We start from the raw sequence: 6,154 nt of genomic DNA, 5'->3' as shown, positions 1-6,154 counted from the left end.
GGCAGACCGTCCAGCCATCATCTAGACGAGTGGCTCTTTTAAGAGGCAGCTCGGCCAGCACTCATCTAGACGTACTGCTCCTCGAAGGGGCAGATCGTCAAAGAATCAGCCTGGACGAGTTGCTCCTCAAATGGACAGCTCGTCCAGCACTCATCTGGACGGACTGCTCCTCGAAGAGGCAGACCGTCAAGGAATCAACCTGGACGAGTTGCTCCTCGAATAGATGGCTCGTCCAGCACTCATCTGGACGTACTGCTTCTCGAAGAGGCAACCCGTCATGCAATCACACTGGACGAATTGCCCCTCAGAGAGACAATTCGTCCAGTCTTCATCTAGACGGACTACCTTCCAAAAGAAGCAGATCGTCCAGCTTTTGCTTGGACGCCTTGAAAAAAAAAGAAAAAAAAAAGAGAAGTTATCTTACCAGAGTGTCGGCCCTCTTTTCGGCACCTGATTTGCTGTATTCCTTCCATAGAGTATCGGCAAATCTGGACGAGCTCATATCTCCTATCCAAGATTTCCTTAGTTTGCTCCTGGCCGAATCTGCAAAAAGAAAAGAAACGGGTGTTGGACGAATGATAATCAAGCCGGGAATTTTACTTGGAGAATTTTTTGTAGATATACCTTTGTCCTCGTCCTGCCGCAAGCCGGCAGCGACTAGGAAGTTATCATGATAAAACATCTCTTTAAAGGGAATCCAATTGGACAGACCCTTGAAAGAGACGTCTTCCATAGAATACTCCGAAATCCGGAAGTACTCCACCATCTCCTCGGCAGAGTTACTCTCCAGTTCCAGATACGAAGCCATCCGTCCAGTGTTCGTGTTGGATCGGCGAAAATACCGAAGTCGATTTGCCACCGCTTTACTGGGTGCCTGGACGAAGAGGAACTCACCCTTCCATGAGTGCATCTTGGATGTCTTATCCCAAGACGTCAAGAATCCTTGACGGTTGCATACACTCAGCCAGCTTCCTTCAACGGTCCTAGGGACCTTGGCAACGTAATGAATGTGGGTGAAGGCGGCCAGAGAAGGGTCCTTTCCTTTTAAATTGCAAACGGCTAGAAAGGTAAGGATGGTTTGCCAAGAGTTAGGGGCAAGTTGATTATGTCCTATGCCATAGTAATGAAGAAACTGGCTGATGAAAGGGTGAAGGGGAAAGTGCAGGCCGGCATCTAATGCCAAGCGATAAACAGCAAAATGGCCTGGGGGGCACTGAATATGGTATCCTCTCGGCCGGGAAGGACAAAGTGGTAGCCTGGCATGGGCATAGCCACTGAAAAAGGTCTAAGGTCCGAGCCTAATCGTCCTAGCCAAGTGTTATCGGCCAGGATAAACCTAGGGTCAGAAAGAGGACCTAGCCGCCGTCTTATTTCAGACGAAGTGGTCGACGGCTCCTCTGAATCTCTAGCGAGGTTAGAAGAGCTGGCCGTCCTTGGCTCATCCGAGACCGTCCTACGTATGGACGGGCTGGGATCTGGAGAGCCTCTGATTTCTGGTTCCTCCTGGACATGTTCAGGAGAAGGAGTTTGGTTAGCAGGACGAGCGCTTTGGGTCTCTCGTTCTCCTTCAGCAGGAATTCGGCCAGTTGATTCCTCTCTTTCTGAGCTAGAGGTCGGCATGGTAACCCCTCTTCTGATACGAGCCGTCTGCTTGACGCGCGCCAGATTACCCTGCACAGGTAAAGACTGGGTCGTCTGACTTTGCCGTCCATGGCTAAAGAAAAAGAATGCATGTCCGGCCGAGATAGGACCAACTCTAGAAGATGCCGAGGAAGTTAGGCCCTCTGTTCTAGGGTTAGCACCAACCCTTGAGCGGCTGGAATTGTTCGAGGAAGAGGACGAATCCATTTTCTTAAAATATGTGTGAAAACAAGAAAAAAGAGTTGAGAATATACCTGTAGAGAAAAGTTCGGACGAACGTCAAAGATGACTTGAGACCTCGGACGAGCAAAGTAACAATTGCAAGAGCTTGGACGGGAGTAGTTCTTCTCTCTAAAAGTTCAGTAAAAATTCGCAGAGTCTCTCTCTCTAGAAGATCTCTCAGCAATGTTAAAATGATTCCAGGAGCGACTAAGGCACATATTTATAGAGGGGTGAAAATGACCCCCTCATCCGGTAAAAAGTAACCGTTATACATAGGGGTTGACCTGTGGAGACCGGCAAAATGGCGCCTCTTTTTTGAAAAAGAGAAGGGCAGTTCCAGGTCGGTTAAAAGAGGAAGATTAACCGTCTTGGCGCCTAGAAGATAATAACTCCCTCTTTTAAGGGGCAAATGTTGTAGCCTAAAAAATCCGGCTATTGCGCTGACACGTGGCCTCATCAGAGCCTTACACGTGGCATATGTGCAGGGGAGTAAAGTACAAAGGGCCTGAAGGTGACAGGCCTAAAAGTACGTTTCTCTGAAGAAAGCGTACTAAAGGTCCTTCTCCTAGCCCCACAAATTGTACTTAGGCCCAGCAAAGATGATCTGCACCTTTATATGAAAGTGAGGTGTGCTGACCAATTAATTGCTGCCACGTGTCCCACTACTTTGATTAGCCAATCAGATGCTCCCAAATTAGGGTGACATCAAGGCACAGCAGTCATTTCAAATAGTATAAATAGTCCTTGATTTCAGGGTGAAAGGTACGTTTTTCAGAGCATGGTACTGTTACTCTGTCATGAATTCTTCTCTCTCTCTCTCTCTACTTTCTCTCTCTAAAAGTTCCTTTACATCCCTGACATCTGACTTAAGCATCGGAGGGGGAAATACCACCCAAACCTCCAGGGTGGGTCCCTTTTTGCAGGTTGCTGGTCAGGAGTTAGCATCGGGATTCGAGCCAATCATTGCTGCACAAGTCTCCAGTTTTAAGAACCTATCTTTGGGAGTTGTTGTATTAGTTCACCAGTTTTACACTACATAACAAAGGGGAATGTCCAACAGATATATAGCTGCCTCAATATTAATGGAGCCAATTCGATCCATATATAGTACAAAACTTCCTCTTCTGCCTAGCACATGCAGCTTTTCCGAATAGATTCTTGATGTCAGCATTCTTCTACTTCATATTCAAGTCCGAAGCAAGATGTCGCACACAAAATCGGTGATGGGCATATAGTTCTTCCCATCCATTTTGAGGCTCATTCATAGCTGCAAGGATACCCCTACGACGATCAGAGATAACACACAAATCCTTTCTATCTGTGACAGAACGTCTAATGCAAGCTAAAAACCAAGACCGGTCCTCCGTGCTTTCTTCCTCTACAACAGTAAAGGCAAGTGGGAATAGCTAGAAATTAGCATCTGTTCCCAGATTAATCAATAATTTGCCTTTGTATTAACCGTACAAGTGAGTACCATCTATAGCGATAAGAGGTCGACAATGACGGAATCTGGTAATAGAGGGTTTAAAGGCCCAGAAGACCCTCTTAAAGATGTGCGTACTAGGATCTTGTGTTGGGATCGTACACCAGTAAACGACGGTGCCTCGATTGTCAGTTGTTTCCCTTGCATTATCGTCCTCCTCCCTATTAGAATCCACATGGTCCTCCTCATTTTCCAAGAAATCAACATCATTTCGATGTAGAGTATCGAGATGGAATGTGGATGGTATGTGGGAAGATGAACCAGGAGAATTGAACTCATTCATGTGCTCATTGACATAATGTGGGTCTGACAACATGCTAGTAAATGATTCAAATTGCATACTAGGAGCTGATGCCGGTACCTCCATGCTATCCCTAAAGTCCATTGTAGTTACATAACCCACATTACTTTGGAGATTTATCTCCTTGAGAAGTTGTTCAATGTACACCTCCATTGCCATGGCTGACATTTGTGTCACTCAAAGCCACATAGCACTTAGTGACTCGTCATCCTCTAGTGCAATTGGAACATATTTCCCCGGCATCGGATATCTCATAAACAATTTCAGTTCCACATACATATGATCACATCCAACAACGTCATATACCCTATTCAGAATCTCTTGAAACATCATACCAGAATTGATGAACAAATTTTTTTTCCTTCCACCTCTAAACACAATATCAACATCATTTTGAAAGAGTTCACCATTCAAATAAAGGTATAAAGGATATTTAGGTTGTTCCATATTCAACATATAAAAAACATAATGTTTAGGTAATTCTTATTCTACACATTCAAACAATATGAACACCATTCTTCACCTATACTAGTAGCATTTGCAACCTAAACACAACAATTCATGCAAAATCAACCATCACAAAATGCTCAACACCATTTTTAACCAAGTAATATCAACAATATATCACCTTCCAATTCATGCAAAAGCAACCATCACAAAATGCTAAATTATGCAAAATACTAGATTATACTCATCAAACTAAACAATTTCCATCTAACAACGGTTACAATGCTAAAATACATAACAAATATGACATGCTAAGCAAATTAAATTAAAAAAAAACAAACAAAAACTCACCTGGCTGGCGTCAGTGGGTGGAGTACAGACCGCGATGTTGTGTGGGATGGTGGGCGACGGTCACTCGTAAGAGAGAGAGAGTGAGAAACAAATTTGAGAGAATAATATCGTCGAATCTGAAAAATTGGGAAACCTAGGGGGGAATTGGGGATTTTAGTAAACCGCTACTTGGAGTAGCAGTTTTCATTAATGAACCGCTACTTGAACTAGCGGTTTATATCACTCAGCGCCAAGCTATGGGCTGGGGGTTCAGGGACCACTGAACCGCGACTTGAAGTCGTAGTCAACAAATATTAACCGCTACTTCAAATAGCGGTTTATTTTTACAATAACCGCTACTTTGAGTAGCGGCTTATATGGGTAAACTGTTATTCGTAGTAGCGGATTTACTTAAGTAGAAACAAAAATTCTCGCGTGTCGTCCTACGTGGACGGTACGCAGGGAAATTTGTTTTATTTGGGCATATTTTTGGAATTAAAACCCACCTTTGCATTATTCAAGGAAAAGATTCAAATTAATTGCCGATTTATGAGTTATCTTGTACAAATTTTTATATTTCTTCAGTGACCCTTGAGTTATCTTTAGTTAAATCACTCTGTTTTTAATTTTATATCTTTATGAAAAATGTCTTAGCAGATGACAATTTGTTGTAACAAGTGTTTTGACTGCGCAAGATATATCCTTGAAGCTATTACAATTGTTTCATGACTCTTGGTATTATCCCCATTTCAACAATTGGGGGTAAATTGTTATGGCTAAATTTTCAGGTTGACGTTGATGCAAGCGGTTGTGACATAACGTTAGGACCTAGTCAATGGTTAACGGACTAGCGAGGAATAAGGAAGACTGAGTCCCTGCACCTTCAATCAGTTCAAATGTCCAAGGAAGTGGTCAAGGAACGTGCCAAAAAGAATAGGAGAATCATGTCGAGATTTTAGCTAACTACTTCCGAGATTCTCGGGATCCTTGAAGGCAAAGAAGTATATAAGGACTTTAAGGCTAAATAAGAAAGGGTTACAAGATATTCCCAATACCCATACGCACAACGTCATCCATATTCAACAAGTGTTTACATAAATTAGTATTTCGAGTTCTAAACTGTTATCATTTACATTTCTACTAAAATCTTGTACGTAGATTCACCATCCTATGGTGTATTGACTGTCATTCACTCTGAAAGTCAGTTGCATATAGTGGATTGGTGGACTCAATTCTACTCGCGTTTTTTTACCCATCTTCATTGAGGTTTTTCCGTGTCACCATCTCCTTGTGTCACTTTCCTTTAATTTCGCTTGCATTTATATTCATTTAGTCGCTTTAGTCTGGTTGTTGACGTCGCAACATCAATTTGTGTTGCTAAAGCAAAAATCTACATAAACATAGATGTTTTCAAAATAACGCTAGATTTACCGCTATTAATGTCTCTAGAACGTGAAAATGATCTCTCTGACGCTTTTTTCGCATATAGTTACTTAACGCTAGACTGGCATTGTCAACTTCTTCAAGATGCGCAAATGATCCTTCTGACAATCTTCTCGTATAGAACCTGCATGCCTCGGTGTGATATAATCCGTATAAAGTTTCTTAACTTTGGACTTGGCATTCTCAACGTCTTCAGGATGCACAGTTAATTATTTCTGACGATATTCTCGTATGGAGTCTGCACGCCTCAACGGAATATAAACTGTATAAAGTTGTTTAACGCTAGA

This window comes from Beta vulgaris, chromosome 6 (genome assembly GCF_026745355.1).
Source record: "Beta vulgaris subsp. vulgaris cultivar EL10 chromosome 6, EL10.2, whole genome shotgun sequence".
Classification (NCBI taxonomy): Eukaryota; Viridiplantae; Streptophyta; class Magnoliopsida; order Caryophyllales; family Amaranthaceae; genus Beta; species Beta vulgaris.
Note: the sequence above shows the minus strand (reverse complement) of the source record.